General features: G+C 40.2%; 1 long non-coding RNA gene and 1 pseudogene across 1 annotated transcript; one reads left to right on the forward strand and one right to left on the reverse strand.

Moving 5' to 3' along the window:
- LOC148006609 (uncharacterized) overlaps positions 1–26,640 on the forward strand; it is a 2,902,548-nt pseudogene that overhangs the window by 1,340,657 nt on the left and 1,535,251 nt on the right.
- LOC147995887 (uncharacterized) lies at positions 10,791–13,437 on the reverse strand. Its single transcript, XR_015673260.1, has 3 exons — positions 13,234–13,437; positions 11,099–11,184; positions 10,791–11,000 (listed from the first exon to the last, which is right to left on the reverse strand). It is a non-coding gene; the product is annotated as an uncharacterized LOC147995887 (long non-coding RNA).

A 26,640-nucleotide genomic window follows, 5' to 3' on the forward strand; every position in this document is an offset into this window, starting at 1 on the left:
CTCTTCTTTCTCTTGCCCCTTTCCCTTGTCTTGTTCTCCCATTAAATCTCACCAAGTGGAACTGTGTTAGTTTTGTGTGCTCTATTTGGATGGTTGTGGTGGTTACTTTATTACAACGAGATTTTAATAACAACAAGTATGATAATTTAAGAGCTTGGAAATCAGACTGACTGGAAATAAATTCCAATTTGGGCACTCACCAGCTGTTGAACTTATATTACTAATATAAAAGTTGTGGGTGATAGTAATTTTTCCCTATAGTGTTGTGAGAATTAATCTAACTCCTTGTAATCCTCTTGTGTTTTATTACTTATCAAGAACATTGGGTAGTAGTAGCCATTGTAATTGTTTCATTAAATAAAATTTGTAGAGTTGTGCAGAATGGAGTTTATCAAAGCTAAATAGGTGAAACTACACATAACTAAATTGTATAATAAGATTTATCTTATAAAATTATAATCTTAAAGGAAGAAGGTTAGAATGTAGAATAGGAAATAATGCTATGCTATTGTTAGAAATGATTTAACGTTCTATCAGAAAACTGAAGAAATGGAAATTCAACTATTAAGGTGGTGTGCAGTCCATAATATATTCTACATTATGTCAACATTATTCCTAAATGTGATTTTTAAAGTTGACTAAATATGTTTTTAATGAGAAGAATTAGTTTGGGTTTGAATGCTCTTTTTTTTTTCCCGTTTAGGCAATATGTCAGTATTAAGGGCACCCAGACATCAGAGTTCTGGAAGGCATGTTGATACTGTTTTCTTCTTTGTCTCCTGGGTGTAAGAAGTATAACAGATCTTAAAGATCTGTATTTTTGTTTGTTTAAAAAAATTGATACATGAGAGAGAGAGAGAGAGAGAGAGAGAGTCTGTGTGTCTGTGTGTCTGTGTGTCTGTGTGTATCTGAAATGATAACAATATATTCTTTGGAAAGTATTTTGTTTTTTCTCAATTAAATTTATTCATTTGTTCAAATTGGCTACCCTTTATTATCATAGGTATAGGGAAATTAGAATAGTACTGCTTTAGTGTACGTTGAAATATACAGAGAAGTGTATCTTAAAGTGAGGACTCTGTTATCTCACATAGATGAGAGTTTCTGGATATTTTCTATATCTTTTTATTGCTCATTAAGGGGAATTTTCTGCGATACTGTGTCTTCAGACTTTCTCTTCTGTTCAAATAACTCCTCCCTTAATGTAGGTAAACATACTAACTTCTGGGTTTTGGATAATTCTATATCATTGAGTTGAGTCAACTGGGTAGTCTGTTTTGCAAATGAAATTTCAGGTTTATGTGTGTACTACTTACTAGTATTAGAAGCATTTATTTAGCATTTTTCTTTAGTTCTTTCTGGACAACATAGCTACGTTTGCAGTTTCGTTTGAAAGTCAGTTTTTCTCTTATGTGAAAATACTAGAAAATTCTAGATTCCCAACAAGGCTTTATTTTTGTTCTAGGTAGTTTTGACTCAGCTCTGAAAGGGAATTTTTGAATGTAAAGGAATTGATTTTAGGGTAGGGACACTTACCTTCTGGTGTAGTGTACTTTTGTCTGGCTTATGTAGTGAGGCAGGAGAGCTTGTGTGTTAAATGTCTCTTTGTTCTGAGCCCCCTGCTCTCTAAACCTATTTATACCTACTTATACCAGAATTATAAAATTCTGATTGTAGTTTTTTGTCTCATTTTCTCCTCCTACAATCTGAACCTGGAATCTGAGCTGCCTGTTTTTCATTGTAAGAAATCAATGGCCACAGAAAACTGACTCTGCTGCTGTTAGATTGAGTTAGTTCATCAGAGCCTTGTTTGGTGGAGCAAGCTTTTAATCCTAGCAGGTGAACCTCTATGACTTCCCGGCCAGCCTGGTCTACATAGAACACCTTTCATCCTGATGCTAACACCCAGCTGGAGTGGCATTATTACCAGAATAAACTGAAAGGAAAAGCTGGAGCACATAAGTTCTTTAAAGCAATAGTCCTCCCATGGATGGCGTCTGAATGTTGGTGTTGGTCTTGGTGCATTAGAAGTAAAAGTAGAATTGGAATAATTAGCTCTTTGAAGACTTTAAGAATGGTAGTGACTGTAGAGAAAGTATCTTGTGTATTTGTTTGGATATATCACCTTTCAGTTAAAAAAAAAATTATGGCCTATAGGAAAGGATAGAATAAAAGGTGGGACATCCGGGAGGCAGAAAGAATTCTGGGATAGATCCAGGTCAGAGAGAATTGCCCTGGAAAATGTGACCAGACAGACTCGTGGTTCCTGAGCACAGGTAATGAGCCACATGGCAGAATGTAGATTTGAGTAAGCGGGTTAGAATTTGTCAGAGAAGAGTCTAGCTCTATGGCCAAGGTATTTGTTAATATATTTTGAGTCTCCGTCTTATTTCTGGGAGCATGGGGCTGGGAGGAAGAACCAGGTCCAAACTTCTACAAGTGACAACATGAATCCAAACAAAATCTAAATCTGAGCAATGACCAGTGTATAGTTTTGATTTCTGAAACTGGAGGATGATGTTCACCTGGAACTCAATCCCAACTTAGGTTGGGAGTGAAAGCGTGGTTTTTTCATATTAACTAGATGAGCGATGTGGCTTATGTCACCGTGCAGACACTGAAGTTTATGTTTTTCAGTATTTTTTAGAACTTAAAAGCAGACACCATTGTACCTAACCTCGGCTTTCAGGAGATGACACCAAGAGAACAGAACTTTCAAGGGAAGGCTACAGAGCAGGGAACCCCGACTCAAGGAAGGACACAACCACTTGTAACCAGAGTCTATCTGCCTCATTTGAGTGAGTTGGTTTCTTAGAAAAAATATTTCCATAACTGTCTTGGAAAATTAGTCTCTTTACAATCACAAGATCTTCATTTGTTTTACTACCCTGCATTACAGTTCCAAAGAAAGTGGCAAGTCTTTCCCATTGTTTTCCTTGTAGAATAAATTGTAAAACCACAAATATTAAAAAAAAATCATTGTTTTAGGAACACATAAATGAGAAGAAAGACATATAGCACAGTAGAAAGGATCTAGATTTTGGTTATATCCCAGTTTCTTCTGTTTCCTGTTTTGTCAGATTTAAGAAAAAACAATGGTTATTTTAGAAACGACCCTGTTGAGGCAAAACAGAATCTGGTCATCTGGATTTCTTTTCTGGAATTAGTCTTTCTTAGTTGCCATCATCTGCTTACACGGTGCACCAGGAAGGGTGATTGTAGACACACATTTATAATTCATATGTGTATCAATTTTTCAAGTTTTCTAGGGTTATTATTAGCTGTTAAATGTTTTCAGAAAATTTTGAGATTAGTGATTTGTGTCAGTAGATCTTGGGATAACTTCCTGAGCTTGTTGAGTCTTTGTTTCATTGCTTGTGGTCAGTTTCTTCAGCATACTTGTGTACCATGTTGCCTTTTCTTTCTGAATTTCCTACATTAAATAGATAAAAATTTAAGTTCTAGAAAGCAAGGGATTTGTAACTGAAGGAAGGGCACAGTACGTGTCCATTGCTGAAAGCTAAGAAAATACTGAGTGAACATCTGTCAAAATGAGGGAAAAAAACAGTTGTGCATGTTTGGTGATGTTTCTAAGTTCCTTTGTCGCTCAGTCTGGTGGGTGGAAGCCAAGTCAGCTGCTTGTTTTAGTAGTCTGCATTTAGATTTTGACCTGGGTAGGTGCTTGTTCTTTGAAAGTAACAGGAAACTAATCTTCTTTTGTCTTGCTTTCCATCACTGGCTGGCCAAGCATGGTTTTGCAGAGGAATATTTTCTTCTTTGCTTACTTAATTAGCTGCATCTTATTAGCCACTGGATTTTTAAAATATTTAACATCCTTTTATAATTCATATCTTTTTCATTTCTTTTGGATGGGCCACCAGAAGTCAAATATTAGAGGAAATGTTTAAGTTCCACAAAATGAAATATTCCTTTCCTTTAAAAAATTGGTCATAATACCTTGATACTATATTCTTGTTTTAACTTTATGACATTCATTTTTGTATCTTAAGGTCTTTGACCCATTTGGAGCCTGTATATGTATTTGCTAGATATAAAATGACTAGATTGTCTTTTACTAAATTTACACCCAAACCTGTGCCTAAAACTCCTTTTCCAATGCCTTTCTTCTACTTTTTTCCAATATCACATTCTCTGAGTCATTATTAGACATTGCACAAAAATTAAACGTACTAAGAGTCATTTTAGAAGTTAGTATCTTTGACTTCTACACAGTAGCTTTATAAAAATTATGTCTAATATTGACTTGTATTGTTAGATGAAGCATCTTTCGTGTTTTTTGGAAACTGATTTCTTGTTCCTTATATTAAGAAATTAGGTCAATGTAACCGGAGCATTTGATCCTTCTGTGACTTCCTTTGTGTGCTGTTTCCTGAATCATCTCTTTGATGATTCTGTTTAGAGCTATTTAATCTCTGCACATGTTTGGGGCCTTTTACAAACCCTTCCTGGATTCTGAGGATGCAGATGTTTTTTACTCTGTTAGCAACTTTACTTTTCATTCTACAGGAGCAACAATTTAAATTCTATTAGTCACAGACTGTCTCTCAGCGATTTCTCTTTCACTATCTTGTGTCTTTGATATCTCTAACTATTCCTCCACATCCTTTCTCCATGTGCTTATCTAGTTTGCCCTCCAGTGAGGACCGTGTATCTTTCCATTTCCACGAATCTCACATAGAGTAGCTCACTCTGTTTGAGGTGAGACCCATGTACTGTGCTGCACTTTGGAACAGGTCAGCTAGCCCAGTGAAGAGGAACATTCCGGTGTTGCCTCTAAGGCCAGGGCAGTGGGGGTGCATGGCCCACACTCAATATTCAAAGATGAACTATGCATAATTTCCAAGTGAGACTCTTATTTTAAAAGTCTTTAAAATATAAAGGTTATGTAACTTCCTTTTAAAGGTTAATTCATGGTTGTACCTTTGGTATATAATATATCATGGCTGTTGTCTTTGCTTAGTGGCATTTTCTGTTGGTTTGTTATTGATGACCCTTAGATTCGTGCAGATTAAATACTGGACTGTTGTGAAAACACTGGATAATTTGCTCAGTTTCTCTTGAGTTTGTAAGAATGTGACAGGTACTTACATTTTACCAGAAGCCATAGCTATGGGTGCTAGGATCTGAAAATATCTGTATGGGCTGTGTACTAGGTAAAGATGTTGATGGTTATTGGTCAGATAAGGAAAAGTTATTGGTGGATTTGGCGTGGTGCTGCTTGTATTTAAATGCTCCCTCCATACTGGCTTCCAAGACCTGGAAGCCCTGAGAAGCAGATCCTCAAGTACCCCAAGTGATGCTTTGTAAACTTTGCTTCTTATTTTAACTCATCAAAAATGGATAGAGTCTGTGATTAGGCAATAGAAGAAGAAAGGTGGGACTTGAGGGTGGAGTGGAGGGTCTCAAGAGAGAGGAGAAGGGGGAACAAGAGAGGAGACCAAGGGAGGAGGAAGCCACCAAGTGAGGAGATGGACCCTGAGCATATGGCCTGGAAAAACAGCAAGTAACAAGGGACATTATGGCATGGAAATAGTTTAGTATAGCTGTATACCTGTCCAATTAGGCTTATGACTTGTAAATAAAGTACCTGGATTGTGTGTCTTTTATTTGGACTAGTTAGAGTGTTTATTTCCTTTTATAATTGGTGCCTTTGACCCAGAGATTAAGTCTCATGCTCTACTGAAATGAAGTTAGATATTTTACTGTGTATTTCTGGTGGTGCAATAACTTTGCTGTTTTTCATAGAGCATTGAGGTGTTTCAATATGTTTGAAAAAGAGGTAGTGAGTAGGTTTTTAAACTATGTGCTACTGCAGTGTACACAGAATAGCTTTGTTTGGAATTTGCTAAAGTGATATGTTTGGGTCTTGCTTTACTACCAGTGTTGTTTGTAGCAGAAAAAGTTCTATAACAGCACACATCATGCTTAACCTAATAGTAATATCCAGAGACAATGACCAATTTCTTTAATATACTCATCCATTATTAATTGACTTCTTTATGGTTCAGGTGCCGGGCACATTTATACATCTGGGTGAGATTGCAAATTTGGTTTGCATATTACAAATGCTGGTAAGCTGTTTTTCTATCGATACTGGAATTATGTTCTGTAAAGCAGTTACTACTGACAAAAATTGAGCTCAGGTTTTTTAGTTGAAGGTGCACTTGTTTCATGACAAGTAGAAAATAATGCTGTTAGACTGTTTTTACCTGTGCATAAAAGAAATACTTTAATGTTTAAGATAAAGTGTCATTATAGTATATAAAAATGTTTATATAATGTGCATATATGTGTGTGTGTGTGTGTGTGTGTGTGTGTGTGTGTGTATGTGCGCGTGCACACATGTATGTATGGATGTAGTGTATAGATGAGATCATCAAGCTACACTGACTTAGTTTCTGGATATGGGAAACAGGAAACCAAACTTTCTAAAAATGATTAGTAAGTTTTTTTTTAATCAAATGGCTGGCAGAAACTTGAAATTTCTTTAACATATTAGCTGTAAGTTCTATAGAAAGTTCTTTTAGGACAGAAAAAGTAACCATTCCAAGAAACTTCTTTTCTGTTTTTCCTATTATAGTGAGCTGCATAGTTCTCCTAAGCAAGGAGGTGGACTTCATCCTCCTTACCACTTTCACCCTTGCCTACCCCAGGGACTGTGTTACAAGGTAACAGAATGGATTACATTTATTAAAACATGATACCGTGAGTTTATTGTGACACGTTTTTGTCTGAACACTGCTGAAGAATAAAAAAAACAATTTTACTAGTTTTTGTACTAAGTATAGAAATAATGGCCATTCGTGCAGGAGTTTGGAACCTAAATATTTGCACCTGAAAATAATAGAAACCATATTTCCTTAGTAAAATTTAAGGAAAATATATTTTAACATAATGATTAAATCTTATTTTAATGCAGACCTAATATCAGATTCATCAGTGAGTAAGAATCCCGATTCTACACAAAGAAATTGAATTGATTCTGTTTTTTTCAAGAGATGAAATTGCTTCTTGTGGTTATGAAGGCAGGTATGGAGAAGCTAAGTGAGTTCTATTTCTTAATGGATAGTTGATTTTTTATTTATATTTTTAGAAAGATAAAGCCTCGCAAGTCAGTTCTACAATTTCCACTTATGAAATATATATTACAAAGGAAATATTTTAGTCAGAGTCCTTCATCTATACTACCATGTAAAGAATTTTAAATAACATAATAGTCCCTAGTGATCCTCCAGTGAAAACCTAAATAATAATAATAATGATAATAATAATAATAATAATAAAAATAGGAAGAAGAAGAAGAGGCATTGTCATGTTTATCTTCCATCCGATATAAAATGGTAAGAAATTGAAAGCTACATTTGTCTTTTTCTTTTTCTTTTTTTATTTGAATGGCATTGGCGAGGCCTTATTAGTCAGTCTTTACAAATAAGAAAAACTCGCCTCACTGTCGCGCCCACCTCGACAGGTAAGGAAGACGCAACACCGTTGGATCCTTCTCAATCAGCCTTTATTGCAGGAACACCTTATTGATGATACAGGGACCCCGGGGAACAAAGGCACTCGCCTTAAATACAAGACAGGCTGTGGCTGTAAATTTGTCCACTGGGGATTGGTGGAGCATGAAATACCTATTTAGCATGAATATCACCCTGGCCTTGTAGGTGCTGGGGGTCTGCCAACACATGCGCTGTAGGTGTTTACCACAAACGACCACCGGATGTCGGCGCCATCTTTAGCCGCTCCCTACATCTCTCTCTTTTTTTTTTTTTAAATGAACCCATTATGTGGAGGTAGTGGTCTGAGAGAGGTCAGACATGCCTCACAGAGTGCCCAGCTCGGCCATGGCGAACCACTCTTGCAGTTAGGACAGCACCCCAATGGCTAGAGATGACTTATGTACAACACACCATCCTGGGCTATACGTGTGTGTTTAATATTAGGGGAGAAGCAGAGCAGAGGGGCATAGGACCAGCCCGAATCTTCAAACAGGGCAAGGCCACCTCTGTCTATGACTGGTCTAGATCTGGGTGTCACGTCAATACACGTCATTGCTCCTGTCTTAGGTCATTCCTCTCTAAAAACTCGGCCTTACCCATCACTGGAAATTAACCCTATCGCTACCGGGCTCCTGTCTTAGGTTGGTCCGAGCCTGAGGAAAGTTGTCCGTCTCTGGATACAATGACTTCACATGACAGTGACAAAATATGATCTAGGGCGAACTCTCAATCTATCAGAGAGGCCAGCCATGCACTGGGAGAAGCACCGCTTTCAATGGCCGCCATAGCTTGGTAAACAATCGCTTTGTGTCTGGCATGCTCTCGTTGTAAACGGCAAAAAAGCCATAGACATACTCCACATCCCAAGAGGACAATGGCCCCCCAGGCAAACATGCCAGCCCAATCTTTAAAAAATGAGAAAGCATTAGTGATCCACGAGGTGAAATCTCCAAACGTGATGGGTTCCATTCTGGTGTTGTTAAGGACAGCAATCAGCAATTGTCTTGATAATTGTTCTGCTTCCATGGACCAGTTTCCTTTCAAATAATTTGAGATTTCTTTGCTCTGTTGAAAATACTGAGAAAAGTTAGCTTGCAATGGAATAACACATAAGCCTCTAAGAGAGGAAACGCAGGACAGCTGCGTCATATGATATAATGCCTCAATTTGTTCTTGAATCAAATCTATTCGTTGGTTAGCTAATAGAAAGCCAGATGCCAAGTGGGCATTAAATTCTTCTTGTATCTCTAATGCCACTGCGGTTCTGTCTACAATCTGATTGATAGTCTCAGCTGTCTGTATTTGAATAGTCATAGGTTTAGTAGCAGCATGGTGATCCGCAGCAGAGCGGCCATGCATATCCAAAATTAAGAAATTTAGAGTAAAAAGAGCTAAAGACAACTGTTCTCTTGGTGTTTTGCCATAGGCAATTCCCCCTTTTTGTTTTTGTAAGAGCTCTTTTAAAGTACGATGTGTTCTTTCTACAATTCCTTGACCTTGGGGATTGTATGGCAATCCTGTATATGTTTGACCTGTATTGTTTGGCAAAATGTCTGAAAAGACTTTGTAGTGTAGGCAGGTCCATTGTCTGTCTTGAGGCTGTCAGGCTTTCCCCAGGCTGTCCACGCCTCTAAGCAATGACTAATGGCATTAGGAGCCTTTTCACCAGTCATCAGAGTGGCATGTATAATGCCAGAACAGGTATCAACAGAAACATGTGTATATTTTAAATATCCAAATTGAGATATGTGTGTGACATCCATCTGCCAGAGTTTTAGTGGAATCAGACCACGAGGGTTAACTCCCACCTGAGGAGGGTGGTGAAACTGAACACAATTCTGGCAACGTAATACTACATCACGAGCTGTAGCTCTAGAGATTTTAAATTTTTGTTGAAGAGTGAAAGCAGGAACATGAAACTTTTGATGAAATTCTCTAGCAAGATCAACTGGAGCTGTATGAAAAATAAATTCTCTGCGAGTACTAGCATCCACCAAAGCGTTATTACTGGCCATGGGACCAGGCAAATTAGTATGAGCTCGAATATGTTGTATGAAAAACTTATTTTTTCTTGGTCCAAATTAATTTTTGTAATTCTAAAAGAATTTGACATATAGTACTAGTCAACTTAATTGGCCCTGTAATTTCAAGTGAGCGCACAGCGTTAACTACATAAGCAGAATCAGAAATTAAATTGAAAGAATCATGAAATCTTTTAAAAACTTCCAACACAATTTTACATTCTGTAATTTGGGGGTGCCTGGCTTCTAGGATAAGAGTTCTATAAAAATATTATCTCAATTTAGACCTGTTTCTCTAGGTTGGCTCATGTCACATATTGTCTAGATTGACTCTATCTAAATTATCAGTTTTATATCAACTTCTTGTTATAGATGTTATAATTTTTTAACCATATCCAATAACTTAAAGGCCAATAATCTATGACCAAGGCATGTAGAACATATTTATACATTTAAAACCAGTCAGAAACAAAATTGAAGTGGTTAACACATGTCTTTAATATTTAGACCAAGCACCATTTTTGCTTTTCTACCTGTGATTTTAAAAGAAACACCTTGTCACCTGCTAAGTCTAATAACAACTCAGGGATTTTTCTAAGAGAAAACAGCCATCAGCTCCCATACCAAGAAGCTGAGGAGCTGCTGGCGCCTTTAAGATCAGCTCCTGCAGATGCTCCGCCCCCGGGCAACTTGTCCAGCTGACCTAGGCTCTTTGCTGCAGGTACAGGGCTCCAAAGGCCGTTTGAAACTGCTTTTTATTCATTTGTCCTCTTTTCAGAAACAAGTTAAGACCAAATCAAGGTGTGAATGACCGGCAGATAAAGTTTTTACCATTTTTTCTTTTGAACATGAAACATAAAACATTTAAACAATGAGAAACAAAAACCACAGACATAAACTGACAGACATGGACAGCTTGGTGCACCAAGGACAGACAATAGACATAGAGGGAAAAAAACTAGATGGTGTCCCACTGAAAGGACTCAGATATCTTATCTGTGGAGTTCAGAACCAGAAATAAGCATTTCTGTAATAGGAGCCAGCAGAGAGGCAGGACGTCTCCTACCTTTCTTCTGTTCCCAGGAGAGCTCTGAAAGTTTTTCTCTTTCTCCAAAGCATCTGTGGAGAGTCTGGGAGGACTGTTTTTCCCAAACCCATTCTCTCTCATGTCTAGGGTGTAACCTGTCTCTAATCAGGGTCCAAAGACTAAAACATAACTCTAAAAGAATGCATACACAAAAACACTTTACCATTACCTTGTCTCTTTTTTATTACAAGTTTTACTCATGCTAGCCCAAATCATCGAGGCCTTTTCTAGCCCATCTTACCCCAATACATCCCTGTTTTATGGCTCCAGGAGATAAGGGCCAAAAGGTTTTATGGCCCCTGGTTCTTGGAACAGAGCTACTAAATCAGGAGAAGGATCGGATCTTCAAGTCCTTATTATTTTTATCTCGTCCTGTCGGAATAAAAGTTGGTCAGAGTTGATGAAGCATCTGCATTTGAAACACATCTGGTTAGGCTTGGGCCTGGAATGTTCTCTGTTTTAACTTTTACCTTTGGCTGTTGGCAGTTTTGTAGTCCGAGGGGCTTCTCTGTCCCCCAACCTGGGGCATTTTGACCACAGGGGCAGGAACTGGCTGCTGTGGGGATAGGATCAAAGGCACTCTCCATGTTAATGATGACTAACTAGAGAAAAATAACTTAAAGCTGGAGACTGACTTCTCTCTTGGAATAAAACCAACAAGATAAGGTAGGCTCCCTGAAAGAACTTCTCTTAATGAGCACTCTCTTTCTGTGAGCAAAAGTTGAAGGTCTGGCCACTAAAAGCAGAAATTCTTTTCTTGTTCTTGTTTTCCTTAGAGTCCTCCTCCACCTCACTCTCAGCCTTTTCAGATCATTCCTCCTGTAGCCTTTCTAACGCAGCCTGTCCCTTTAAGGTTCCTTGTTCCCAAGCAAAATTTAAATCTTTCCCAGCTTTTCTTAGCTGTCCACCTCGAGATTCCCAGAGAGCGAGCCAAGGTGCAATGGCAATCGCACTCACTAAGAAATCTCTCTATAGTGCTTCTTTTTATCCTAAGCCTTTTTCTTTTAAACAGCTCCTGAAGAGCCAGAAAAATTGGGTGAGACTGAGCAGTCTCCATGTTCACTGTAGCAGCTCCGCAGCTAGTTTCGCTCCCCCCTACTGTGTGGGCTGGGAGCACAAGCACAGATAAAACACTATGCTTCAAAAATTAAGGTTGGTTATCAACCAACACACCGCCACTAGAGCGGGGTCCATAAAATTAAGTTTCCTTTCACTACACCTGTTCCATAGCCGAAGAGAGGCAGGCTCTTGTTAAACTCCCCCAGTCTCCATGGGTGAGACAGTATCAGCCAAGAGCCTCAATTTGAGCGATAACAAAAGCCGAGTTGACTCCATAGGTTTTGACTGACTCTGTTAATTGTTTTATTGTCTTAAAGTCAACAGGTTCATGATGTCGCTGCCCGTTTGCATTCAGAAAAACTGGAAAACTCAATCCTAACTCTTTCCATACTTCTGGGCAAAAAGAAGTACTTCCTGCAGGCTTCACCATTGTTTTACCTTGAAAGTTATACGGGGGTGCAGGAGGTGCTGTTGGCATAATTGCCTTCTTATTTAAGTCCTTGGCTTGTTTCTGCACAGCGTAAGTGTTTGGCCAGTCAGAATATGATAAATCTCTTTCTCATAATGAGCTACCTCCTCCTCAAGGTCAACTAAGTCACTATCACTAAACTCTGAATCACTAGACATCTCCAAGGTCAATGCCTTTAATGAGGGATAAATTTTTTTTTGTTCCTAAATCCTGATTACTATTCTCGCCTTTGTCTATCCTCTCCTTGATCTTTTCTGCCTTTTCTTTTACCTCTTTTCCCCCTTTTCTTTTCTCTCCTTCCTTCAAAACTTTCTCTCCTTCTGACATACTCTCCTGTTGCTCTGTAAGGATTCTCTGATCTGTCCTAACAGCTTCTTCACATCGTTTATCTTCCAAGCAGGCACGGATCATACGCCAAAGCGGCCTTGTCCCTGGTTCAAGCTTGCCCACTGTAGTCTCCTTATCCAGATCTTTTCCCAGCTTCTCCCATGCTCTCAAAGTGAGCGACCCTGACACTATAAACCACGGGGCACAACGGTTACACTCATCAAGAAAACTCAGCAGGATTTTCTTTTCAATTTTAAGCTTACGGTAACCAAGAAGATCCTGAAGAGCTGACAGGAGCGGGGTGGAGTGTGAGCTTCCCATGCTTTTACGACCTTATTTACGATCGATTTACAAGCAAGGGGAGCTGGCGAGCTGGAGTGTTTATTTACACACGATCTTGTGGCTCATCATGGACTCTTCCCAACAAATGCATTCATGCCCTGGACGGTGGCAATTCAGACAGAAGCAACACCACAACACAAAAAGAGTATAAGGCAAAAGTGCTAGTCCAACCCACAAAGGAACAAATGGAAAAGACAACATTACCGTGCTCCACAAACCCCTTTTTGCCTCTAAACCAAGGCTATCATTGTCTCTGCTTTTCCAGAGAACTTTATTGTCCCACTAGGGAAGTTTTACAATCCCTTATCCCGGAGCTTTATCGTCCCAACTTCAGGAACTTTACCGTTCCACTTATAGGAACTCTATTGTCCCAATTCCAGCAACTAACTGCCCCTACTGGGAACTTACCGACGTCGACCATCCTGAGGCTGAAAAAGTTCTGGATCCAGACGAGAAAAGATAATTTTCTCGGGTCTCCGTACGGGCCACCAGTTGTTGCGCCCACCTCGACTGGCAAGGAAGACGCAACACCGTTGGATCCTTCTCAATCAGCCTTTATTGCAGGAACACCTTATTGATGATACAGGGACCCCGGGGAACAAAGGCACTCGCCTTAAATACAAGACAGGCTGTGGCTGTAAATTTGTCCACTGGGGATTGGTGGAGCATGAAATACCTATTTAGCATGAATATCATCCTGGCCTTGTAGGTGCTGGGGGTCTGCCAACACATGCGCTGTAGGTGTTTACCACAAACGACCACCGGATGTTGGCGCCATCTTTAGCTGCTCCCTACACTGGCTCAGCGTCCCTCCATTCAGCAGAACAATAGCTCTAACATTGACTGGAAGTCTAGCCTACAAATTAGAGGCAAACCAAAATCAAAGATGGAATCCCCACAGCTTGATTTCCTAGTGTTCTCTTTCTTGTATAAATGCCCATCCTCCCATGCACTCCTACTCTCCAACAACCCACCCCTGCCAACCTGAGAAGGGTAGGCTAGCTTGTGAATTCTGACCAACAGAATGGGGCCATAGTGATCAGAATTCACTTCAATGGCCTTTCTGTCTTGGCAGTCAACACCATATCTCCACTGGTTCTGAGGAAGCTATATACTGCCTTAGGAGGGCAACACATAGTAAAGAACTCCAGAGAGCCTCTGGTCACCAGCCAGCAAGACCCAAACTCTGCCAAGAGACCTGTAAATGAGCTTCTGGAGTTTTGAGATAGCACCACAACCATGGTTGACTTTGGTTGCAGCCATGTGATAGACCCTTGAAGCAAGGGCCTCATTTAAGCCATAACACATTCTTAATTCATAATGACCCTGAGAATTACTAAATATGTGTTGTCTTAAGGCATTTCAGTTGAGAAGAGTTGCTGGACATAAATAGATAACCAAATCAGGAGAACACTGTGCTAAGGAAACAAAACTTGAAGAGTGTTTGTTTTTTTTTTGGTTTGGTTTGTTTGTTTGTTTGTTTGTTTGTTTGTTTTTTAAGTGATTACTGTCACGTGACTGGTATATGTCAAAGCTTATCTTTAAACCCAGTTTTGTCTTGTCTCTAGACTTCTACCTTCAACTGCAAATTGTACTGACTCAATGGCATTTTTACTTTGCAACGTAACTTAGGTTAGATTCACCTCTGGCTATGCTACCAGCTGTCAAATGGCACCTCCTACATTTCATGATGCAGAATAACTCAAACACTAGTCCTGTTCCCTGTGGTGGGTAAATTTTTCCACCAGTATACAAATGACCCTTTGTATCCCTCAAGGCATGAAGCAATAGTCTTCAGAATGCTTTCCTGGACAACAACTTGTTTTAGAAGCCTCTTGCTCAGCACATACCCCACGTTTACTTACCAAGGTGGAATGTCTTCCCATATCTCTCTTGTGATCCAATTAGACACCTTCAGTATGTTTTGGGAGAAGAAAAGTTGTTTTATTCTGAGCCTGTCAAATGCCTAGAAATTCGAAGAGTATTTGTTGAGTGAGTAAAGCCAAGCAAGCCGGCCTGGGACTAGGACCCAGTTTTGCTGGCCCAGAACAGCGGTCTTTCTCACTATCCACCCCACCTTTTCTACTAATCGGACCTAATTTGTAATCCTCTTTACCAGGCTGCTTAGCAACCCACCCACTACTGTACTCCAGTTTTCATCAGTCTCTCATTCATTTGGCAACATTCCTGCAAGCTTACCCAGGTGGGTAAGTTATGAGGGCTTTCATGACCTAGTCCTCGACCTCACCGGCCCATGATCACAATTAGGTTTGGAAACTGAAGCATAAGTACAAGGCTCTAACATACCATGTAGTCACCAGCAAAACAGGCAAACTGACTTTGAAAGTAAAGATAGTACTGGATTTGATTCCTACATAATCTGAGGATCAAGAAGTGAATCCGGCAGAGAGATGGCAGAAGTGAATGGTCTTGTGTCCCTGAATTACAGCTGTGCTTAAACAGACATTCTTTGGAGTTTCTACATTTATTTTTAAATGACTCCATGGCACCAAAAGAGAGGCTTCTCCTTTAATATGTCACTTTGTGTCTTTGGGAAAAGGCAATTTCTGTCATAGCTGTTCCACTAATCAGAGGGAAGACCTGCTTCTCTGGTACCTATAGCTCCGTTTGCAAGGATAGAATTTCTGTGAGCTGCCCAGCTGGCTGAAGAGGCAGAGGCCCCTTTCAAGCTCAGATTATAAGGGACTACAGAAGTGTTTAGTCCTCTTGGATTGGGTCCTTACGGTGACTGACACCATTTGAGAACTGAGATTATTTTATCTCCCTCAAGATAGGGACTGAACCAGACACCATGCTTCCCAATAGATCTCACTTGACTCTCCACACATTCCTATTATGAATACTGTGACCTCAATAATGATGATACGTCCTGTTATTTTGCTTAGGAAAATGAAAGCACATCTGTTCCTCTGTGTGCAGATAGATGCAAGTTCTCAAGAGCACATTCCATGCATAGGTGGGGGAGCATGCTCCATGGTGAGTCAGACGAGCATGCTCCAAGGATGGGCCAGAAGTATATGCTCCATGGACTGTCAGACAAGCATGCCCCATGCAAAGTCAGAGGAGCATACTCTCTGTGTAGACCAGCTCTTGTAGTACTCAGGGACTCTTTGCATAACTTTGCTATCCAACTATATTCCAAGGTTGGTGTGATGGCCTGTGAAAAAATAGAATAGGGCACATTAGCACGTCTTCTCAGACTGAGGCTCACGTGAAATTATGTTGTGCCTAAGAAATACCACGCGCAAGATAGTATTTGATGTAAGATGTACGGTGTATAACGACTGTGAGTCTTGCAGTCTTGTCGTCTGTGTTACTGAGCATGTAGGTTTTAAATACAGAGATGGTAAGGGGGGCATTCAGATTCTTTCCCAACAGCCTTCCTCTTCTTTTCTTTGGACTCAAAAGCTTCATACTGTTCAGCTTCTAAGTGCAGCAAAGCTAGGAATGGTGGCCCCCATTCTGACAGACAACTAAAATTGGTCCGGCAGTCATGATTACAGTTGCTACCTCTTCCATTGCAGAACACATCCCTTGGATTTCTGAAACTGAGTGTTAGGGCTTTTTCTATGCACACCTTGGACAGCATTGAGTTGTTAATTAGGTGCAGCTGAAGGGGCTGGAGACTGCTCAGCAGTTAAAAGAATTTGCTGCTCTCATGGAGCCCCCGAGTTTGGTACTGAGCACATACTTCATGCAACTCAGGACTGTCTCATGCTCTAGGGAATGTGGAAACCAGAGACATGCAGAAACACATACCTACACGTAGTTAAAAATCATAATAAAAGTAAGCCATAGAGGCATTAACAAAAACAGAATGGAACAAGACGCTTTAATAAGACTTACTGAAAAAGACCTATGCATTATTTATTTCTGGAAGTTTGGGAGCTGCAGGTAGGTGGCCATGAATAACTAAGGCAATAAAATACAAACCCATGGATAAAGGGTGATGCCTGAATGCCTTTTCTCATTCCTACAAGTGTCTCCTGTGTCTTCTACCATTCCCTTTCTATTGGCCTTTCTCCTAATCCCTAACTATACCCCAGTCAAGCCATTAATGTTTTTCTCTATTCCCTACTGCATTGATTTCCTTCCTCTGCATTTTTAGAGTCTCTGCTGAGAAGGAATTTGAACTAGCCAGCTGCCTTCCTTTACAATACAGGGAAATAGACTGTTCCATTTCCACCAATAGATGGCTCAGATCGAGACCAGCTATGAAATCATATGACAAAATTCTCTATGCAATTTCCAGCCTTTTACCTTTAGACCTCTTTGGTATTTCTCGCCCTTCTGGAGTCTCTTTCTAGAAATTCTCTGCCTGGCTCTCCTCTCTGGTCATCTCCTTATATTCTTCCTTAAGGTCTTGGTTTTATGCCTCTGCTCTAAAAGCATGTCATTACTGAGACCTGATTCTCTTTCTGCTACATGCCAATCTGGAGTGTCCAGACTCTTCTAATGGCCCCTCATCACAGCTAGAGTCTCAGACCCAGCCCTGAGCCTTTGGCTTTTAAACTCATATCCAGCCTTTTGCTGAGTTTCCACTGAGACTCCACATCAAGAACTAGAAGAATTTCTAAATTCCATGTTTCTTCTAAAGGCATGTATTGGTACCATTAGCCTGCTGCAGGTCCTCATTGTATCTCACCTGCTCCCTATGGTAGAAGAAATGGTAGCTTAACTTATTCGTTGTTTATTCCCAGTTTCCCATGCCAAGACCTTTTATACAAGGAGAATTACTGCTTGCTTAGCTTTTCTTACAGCCAAAGGTGGCCATTGGAGATGGTATGTACCTGACTTGCAGAAATCTACTGAGGCTGTTGGTCTCTGGAAGGGCCTTTATGATGGATGATAAAGGAACTGTTGGCTTATATCCCACTCTTGTATCAATAAACACAATTGCAAGGTCCTGTGCTCAACCAATCATCTTCTTATGGCAGAATGGCCTCTAGGAGAGCAAAGCATGACAAAGCCAAACTGCAGAGAGCAGAGTACCTGAATCAGTCACTGCCCTTCTGTCACCACCCCTTCACTGTAAGAGAAAACACACCGCTGCTGGCGTAAGATTTTCTTACATGTAGGCATTCCCATGCCTTATTAATACACTCTTCACTTAACCCTGCACTGTCCATAAAATTTAAACAAATCTATGGTATATCTCTGTCTGACATGCTTGGGTGGAGCTTCCCCAACTTCCTGGAAAGCTAATGCTGTTCTGTATCTCCTCTGATATATCCTGTTCTTTCCAGCCTTACATCATCAGAATACTGAACTGTTTCTCTCCAGTACCCCATGTGCAAAAACAGCTGGATCCTGGTATACCTCAGCGGATGCTGCTCCTTGCCATTCCCACCTGCAGATGTTCCAAAGAACCTGCTCTTTCTGCATGCCTAATAATTGGGCATATGTTTCTCAGCCTTTCATTTAAACTCTCCAGTACTCTAGTTAGGTCTGTCGTTTCCAAAGGCTCCAGGGTTTGAACTGTAGTTTCATTGCATGGTATGTCTTTGACACACTCTGTCTGTCTCTGTCTCTGTGCTCTCTTATCTACCTTATGTAGTCACTTAAGAATGCTTGTTTCTCTCATCACAGGACAAGAGACAGCTTTACAAATGTATTCCTGGCTGGCTTTGCATAGTCATTGGAATGTGGTCAGCGATGCATAGTATTTCTTTATCTTATTTTTCACAGCACGGACCTGCTACACAGGGATGTTCAGTAAACCCTTGCTGATATGAATAGGAAAAAATACTACTAGAATGGCTTTCCTAACTCCCACATTTTCTCCTGTATAATCCACTCCCTGATCCTTTGCATTCTTGCTACATTCTTGATTGTTACTAGGAATACATGAGACTTGAGTTAAAAAACAAAGAAAAACAAGAAGCAAACCCACACACAAATTATACTTAAGTATATTGTATCAGTCTCTATGTCCTCCACACAGAAGTCTTCCCCTCCCCAGACTTTGTTTCTCTGAGGTTCTACTTTTCATTTCCTTTAAGACTTTCCCAGCTGCCCTAACACAGAGTTCTGTAAATAAATGCTGGTGTACTTCTGATGATGCAGAAAGATCTCATGGCTGCCCAAATATAACATCAGTGTGAGCTGTCTCCACTAGGTAGTGAAAGCAGCCATGTTTTCGGTAGTCTTTGGCTTTCTTTGTGCTGTTTGCCTAGATATGCTGTGCTTTTCCCCAAATCAAATCACCTGTTATTGTTACATGTGACCTGCTGGCCACGAGCACTTCCTCTAGAACTTGGTACTTGAGCCGGAACGATGTTCCTGAAGTCAATGATAGCAATAGCAAGCCTTAACTGAGCCATCTATAACGTACAGGGCTCGGCCTGGGCACTCTTTCCACTGATTTGTTTATCCGGTAATCGTGCCTCATTTTCAGATACAGAAATGGAGTGTAGAGGGATTATCTGCCTTAACCAAGAACCCACTCACCAAGAGTGAAAACCAAACTTCAAGCCCACGCTATCTGACCTCTGACCTCCCTCAAAACATGGGCAACAGCTGAACCTCTAATTCTGCCAGTCAGTTCTTGTGTTCCAGATTTTCATGAAGCTAAAATTATATGTGCTCAACTGGACATACCTCATAAAATTAGAGGACTTTAAATATCTGAATTCTTTAGACTGAAAAAATATGACACCAAGCCCTTTAAAAGCTTGCAGTCTAGATTTGTTGATGATGTTCTCATAATTTATTAAAAATTTATTACACAATAGACATTGCAATGGATTCGCAATCTTCATCACATCGTATGAGATAAGAAAATTGAGATTTTGAAATTTTAAGTGGCTTACTCGTGCTCCAACAGATAACAGTAGCTAAATGAAAATCTGAATGGCCAGAAAAGCAACCTCACCCATAAATATAGCTATGCTTCATTAATCCAGCAGCAGGAACAGGGGCTGTAAGCCATCCAGAATTACTGCAAAGTTCTCAGAATTCTTCTGAGAATGAGCATCACACATTATACCACAACATAAAATACTAAATGAAGAGTGGGTTCCACTGAGATGGTATCGTTTACTGGTAGTAGAATGTCATGTCACACACTGCATGTCTCTTCCTACTAAAGTACTATTGTCATGATTATCCTGGGCAGTAGTGAGTTCTCACTTTCTCAGTGATGGAAAAGGGGGCTATATTCTAAGGCTGCTTTTCTTCTTTGTTTTGGTCATTTTGTTGGCTACTTTTAGCTGTCATTTTTACACAATCTAGAATCACCTGGGAAGAGAGTCTTACTTAGGAATTGTTTCGATCATGTTGGACTATAGGCACGTTTTGGTGGATGTGGTGGTGGTGGTGGTAGATATCTTGAATGTTTTTTTTTTTTAATCTCAGCACCCAACGACTATCTTACTCTTGTTACCAATTTTTGTTCTAGTCTTATTTGTCTTACTGGCATTACATATCCTGGCAAGAATCAACTTAGGGAACAAGGGATTATGGTGGCTTGAATGAGAATGGCTGCCAACGGTTCATATGTTTGAATACTTAGTAAGAAGTCCTAGCTCACTATGGGCAGCACCAATCCCTAGGTTGGGCCCTGAACTATATATAGAAGTGAAAAAAGCTTCTAAGTAACTATCCGTGCAAATATGCTCTCTTTACTCTTGATTGTGAATATTCGTCAGCCATCTGCCTCAAATTCCTGCAATTCCTATGATTTTCCTGAAATAATGGATTGTTACCTGAAATTATAAGTCAAATAAACTCTGAGTTTGTCACTATTCTATTGCTATGAGGAGATACCATGACTAAAGCAACTCTTGTAAAAGAAAACATTTAATTGGGGGCTTGCTTACAGTTTTAGAAAATCAGTACACGTTATCATGGCCAGAAGCAAATAAGAAGGTGCTGGGGCAGTAACTGAGACCTGTACATCCTAATATATCCCAGAATGATACACTGGACTTTGCAACCTCTAAACCCACTCCTCCAATAACATGCCTCCTCCAATAAGGCCATACCTATTCCCAAAGGCCACACCTCCTAATCCTTCTCAAATAATTCAACTCCCAGATGACTGAGTATTCAAACATATAAGCCTATTGGGGTTCATATACAAAAGAATGCAAATGACCAAACTAAATACTACACCAAGGACTGTGGAGAACCTACCCACTAATTGGACATTCTGTGCATGTGATGGCTTGATGTTAGGGTTTCTCCTAAAAGGAAGAAACACACAATGTAAGGCTATAAAATTATAGGATACCACGAACTGTGCTTTCCTCTTTGTGAAACATTAACAGACTTTAAAAATTCGGTTTTTGGGGTTGGGGATTTAGCTCAGTGGTAGAGCGCTTGCCTAGCAAGCTCAAGGGCCTGGGTTCGGTCCTCAGCTCCAAAAAAAAAAAAAAAAAAAAAAAAAAAAAAAAAAAAAAAAAAAATTCGGTTTTTACAAAAATCACGAGCAACAGAATACCGAGGCAGCCACATGCCCCTCCTTCTATAAGAGGTCTGAAATGGCACTGTTGTTTTTTCCTGATCTTTGAGAAGAAACAATCAGACAATTTCAGTTGGGTTCTATTGAAAAGACCTCATTGGGATCTAGAGGTGAGGTGGTCCATTCAGATATTTTGATGTTCAGAAGCCTACCTCCAAGAAGAAAACCAGTCCAACCAACTTAGCCTCAACACAACCCTTTTCTTCTGGTCAACTTTAAATAGTGGGAGGGCAAAATAAAACAATAAAAGCCTAAAGCATAATAAGGTTATGAGGAGGTAAAGAGCTACTATATTGATAAAAAACTCCACAAAGGTCCGCTGAGGTTATCCAAAGCTAGAACTGAAGCATATAGATTCACTGAATCCCAGACAGTTATATAACACAAGTGTCATGTATTTTACACACTGCAGGGCCCCTAAGAATTGCACCCCAAGCACCATCAACTGTGTCCTGTGTATTGAGGACTTACACATTCTGTTTAAGTAGTTTCTGACTACATGTGTTCTCTATTGTGTGGTGATATTTTGGTACTATCCCTCTAGGACCTTGCCCATCCTACAGGCTTGCCTTCTCTTGGGCATGCTTGAGGTTTTAGGCACAGTCAAAACAATAGGCCATTTCTTTCCATTCCCCCTCTGTATTGTTAAGTCAGCAGAAGATAAAGCAACTCGGATTGCACTAAAGGTACCTTGGCTGAATTATAATTAATTTTGTTAGGTTTTCCATTTTTAATTTTCATCGCATTTTTGTGTGTATGTATGTATATACATGTATGGGTGCGGAGGTCGAGGCCAACTTGTGGGTGGTAGCTCCTTCTACCATATGTGATCCAGGTATTGAATTCAAGTCATCAGGCTTTGTGGCAAAAACATTTTGCTGAGCCTTCATGCTGGTCCTCAATTTTTATAATAGTTCTTCATGAGGAAAATGGACTTGACAAACAGATCTTATATTCAATACTATTCTTACTGTTGGCGAACTTTCCCATATTGATGTAAAAGGGTAAAAAAAACCCTCCTAAACATTAATGATTGAACAAGGTAGCATTCAACTAAATGGGTGGCTCCTCAGCTAGGCTTTGAGAAATTAGAAATCTACAGAAATAGCCAGGCCCAGGAGTTTAATGTAGGCCTTGTTCTGTCTGAGAACAGAATTTCGACTAGATGTTGACCCTTCATATCATTGTGTTGAACATTGAGCGTCCTATTTCCCCAGTCCATCCCTCTCCTGTATTCTGCTGAAATCTGTGGCACTGCTCTGTGTAAGGCGATGCGAGTCCGGGATAAGGCATACCCTATCATTGGATGAGAAGGAAGGGCAAGTGGGGAAATGTCTAGGAAGGAGGGAGGAGAAGGGGAGGTGAGGAAAATCAAGATGGAGACAACAGAGCAGGATGATCCAGGTCCAGGTGGATAGTTTTCCAAAGCATTGTTTAAATTTGGCTTATGAGAAAGGAACAGATTTGTTTGGTTCACATGGTATAAAAGAAACCAGTATGTTTACTTCCCTTTGACTCACTCTTTTTGTGAGCTACATCTTAAAAGGACAAAGTTTTGCATTTTGCCATATATTCATAAGTGTATGTTCATCCAAATTACTGGCAGTATTTCATTATTTTTGCCTCAGAAGATGTTGTCTGATTCCTGGCAGCTATAGTGACTGGTGTTTGCAGGATTCTGGGAATCGGACTGCAGGCCTCATTATCGCACAGCAAGTTCTTTCAACCTGGGAAGTATCTGTCTAATCATCAGAGCTGTAGTTTATAAGGAGGCAAATATAGATTTAAACATGGACACTAAGGGAGGAGAAACACACATGAGAGCATGACAGGCATGAGAGAAGGAGAGGCAGATGTGGGGAGTTGAGCTGTGTAAAGCAAAGACAGAGTGAGCTGGGGCTAAGAACAGATAATTAGAAAAACTTTTAATTAATTAATTAGTTAATTAATTAACTCATTAACGTATTCTGTGTCCATATGTCTATATATGTTAGTGTGTGTATATGGAGACCAGAGGACAAATGAGTGGGGAGGTCGTCCTCCTACCCCATGGATTGCAGTGATAGAATTTGGATCCTCATAGGTGATGACAAGTTCATTTACCCCCTTTTAAAAGTGACAATTTTTATTTTTATTTTTTTGTGTGCATGTGTATGGCAGGATTTGCATGTGTGAATGTTGTAGAAATTGTTTAATCCTCACACAGGGTTTCTCCCCTGCCTCTGACTACTTAGTTCCTAGATAAAAGACACCCACAAGCTTTATATTTACATTAATCAGCAAAGGAGCTGGGCAGATATGGATCCTCTTGCTGTTATGTCTGTTTCACAGCCAATAATCCCACTATAAAATTAAATTTCCTATGTCTGGGCTTCTCCTAACACCAATTAGCCAACCTACCTGACCCATGGAGGCTTCCTCCTCCCTTCACATTCTTTTCCCCTCATGGTTCTTCTCTGATGCGAGAAGTCCTGGAATGCTAAACTCTGTCTCTGTGTCTTCTGCCCAGCTGTTGACTGTTGGCATCTTTATTCACTTATCAGAAATAATTTGGGGAAAAGATCACATCTCATCACTTGGGTCTACTTGTGGACTCTTGTCTCTGGGACAATCAGGCCTTGGGGGTCTTCAGTTAGCATTACAATGCACAGCAACAGACCAAACCACAAAACAAGGAGGTCAGGGGCATCTGGTGGGAGTCAGGTTTCAGTGTAGGTCACATCAGTCTTGGCCACACAAGAACCTTTACCCATTGAGCTATCTTATTGGCTCATGAAAAAGCTTTTGCAGGCTCCTTTGGCCTGGTGGCTCTGCATATGTGAGCTCGCATGTGTGGAGGCCAGAGGACAACCTTGGGGTTTACTCTTCAGGTGCCATCAATAGGACAGGTCGACTTGGCCATCTGGCTAGGGAGGATATGGAGTCTCTGTCTCCCCAGCACAAGTGTGTGCCACCAAACCAGGTTTCTTTATTGTTGTTGTTATTTTAATTTGCTTCTTGTGTTTGGACTCAAGTTTATTATCTGAGTTTCTGGCCCCATGGCTTTCTATGTGTGCAGGAGAGGACAAAAAATGTCTGTGATCGATGCGTGTATTGTATATGATTGTTCTTGAGTCTAGCATAAAACTGAACAGAATGTTCCTTTCTGGCTTAGTCTTGTTTGATCACACTCAAGGTTTAAGAGGAACTTCTTTGTTTTTTTTTTAAATTTTTTATTAGGTATACTTTTTATTTACATTTCCATGTTATTCCCCTTCCCGGTTTCCTGTCCATTCGCTCTCCCACCCTTCCAAGAGGGTCTTCTTGCAGGTTTAATTATAGGACATGGGTTATATAATTCTCTAAACTCCATGATTCTTACATCTAAGACTACTAAGTGTGTACTTTGTTTCATTTTTTCCCTTTTGGCACAATCTCAATTATGTAGCTGAAATGTGGAATAAATTACTAATACTAAAATCATTAAGTGTTCTTAAGTTCACTAGGGCACAGGCCAAGAGATTGGAAAAGACTGGATCTGATGCAAATACTGAGACTTTTCTATTGCCTGTGCTGGCCCGAAGGTAGGCAGCTAATCCACAGAGGGCAGCATTTCTCTGGCTATTCAGGACCACGGGTCACTCTGTCTGCTTAGCCATTCTCTACAGATTTCATTTGACACTATTTTAGTCTACTGTAGAGAAATGACAGGAAGCAACTGCTCCTAGCTTGTCAGCTGCAGGGCATGCTAGGATGGTTTGGTCACTCCCAGCACACTGAGATACCGAGGAGGCACACTTCCTTAAGCAGAGGACTCTGGTGACTCTTACTCACAAGTAAGCTGCAAACCTGAGGACGTGGCCTTCATGATCATTCTCTCGTGAGAAAGTAACTTTGTTTATAGGTTAATTAGACAACAGCACATCTAACAGATCGAAGAGTTGGACTGCTGACAAGTTTCTCAGTTTGCAAAGAAGTTTGCATCACTTCGATCCAAGATATGCTATTGGTAGGGAAGCAGCAGCTGGTGAGAACTATAAATTGTGGGAAACTTTTATCCTGCTTTGCCTTTAAAAGAAGTTGAAACTGAATAAACTGTGCATTGGCTGACTGGGCTGTGAACCCCCCATATCCAGGTTAATGCAAACCTCACTTGAGACCTCAATGTACTAGACTGTAGCATTGAATCCATTTTTCTGCTTTGGCTCCATAGTTCGTCATGGAACTGCTCAAGAGTTCTCTGAATGAAACACACACGTGCCCAGATGTGCGCATGCACATGCACATGCACATGCACACGCGCACGCACACGCACACGCACACGCACACAAACACACACACACACACACACACACACACACACACTCACGCCCATGCATGCACATCAGTTAATTTTGATACGCCTCGAGTAAGCCCAATGGCTGGACATTTCTAATCCTCCTGACATCTAGCATACATTTCCCTCTGGTATCCCAGGAGGGATCTATGTTTAAATCTGTGTTTTATCTTTGTTGCTCTGTTACCTTCTGGGAAAGTCTCCACTTTCCCTATAGGGTCCTATTCCCTTCCACCTATATTGTAGGCTGCTTTCTCTCTTGCAGATCTTAAATCTAAATATGGATCATGGTGATTCTCTTCATTCTCCCCTCTCTCAATCCCTTGCCCTTTCTTTCTGTCTTTCTACCCAGTCACTGGTTATATGGCAACTCTTTATGTTCAATTAAAGGACTCCAGGAGCCTCAGGCCTGGAAGTGTGGTTTTTTGGGGAGCCAAAATAAGACAATGCTCAACACCAGATGTTGACCCTTTACACATACATTCTTGATATTAAATTAAGCAACGTTCTTTAAGAATATTGGAATTTGATCCTCAGCACTAGGGAGGGTAAACATAAAGAAGGAAGTGGCAGACAGTTTGACTGTGGCCTCGGTTCATATGTTGCTGGATAGAAATTAGTCACATGCACACTCTTGATTTGATAGTCACCTAGGAAATATAATTCACAGTTCCCAACTCTGTACCCTATTAAAGATATAGGAAATGTGAAAGGAAGATAGAACATAACAGTACAGACTCTCTCAAAATTCTCTTAGACCTCTGGGTTTGTATTCCATTTATTTAAGCATTCGTGAGTGCTCTGTATTCTTTTAGTGGCCATTCTCTGATCCACATTTTTATCTTTAAGCCATTAACCACACCATTTAAAACTGTGCTGAAGTGCTAAAATGCTTAAAACATAAAAATGTAACATTTTGATGATCCTTTTTTAGTTATCGTTTTATGTGTAAAGGTATTTTTGCTTGCTTGTATGTCTCTAGACCACATTCTTGCCTGGCAACCACAGAGGCTAG

Source organism: Rattus norvegicus, chromosome 2 (genome assembly GCF_021556685.1).
Source record: "Rattus norvegicus strain SHRSP/BbbUtx chromosome 2, alternate assembly SHRSP_T2T, whole genome shotgun sequence".
Taxonomy (NCBI): Eukaryota; Metazoa; Chordata; class Mammalia; order Rodentia; family Muridae; genus Rattus; species Rattus norvegicus.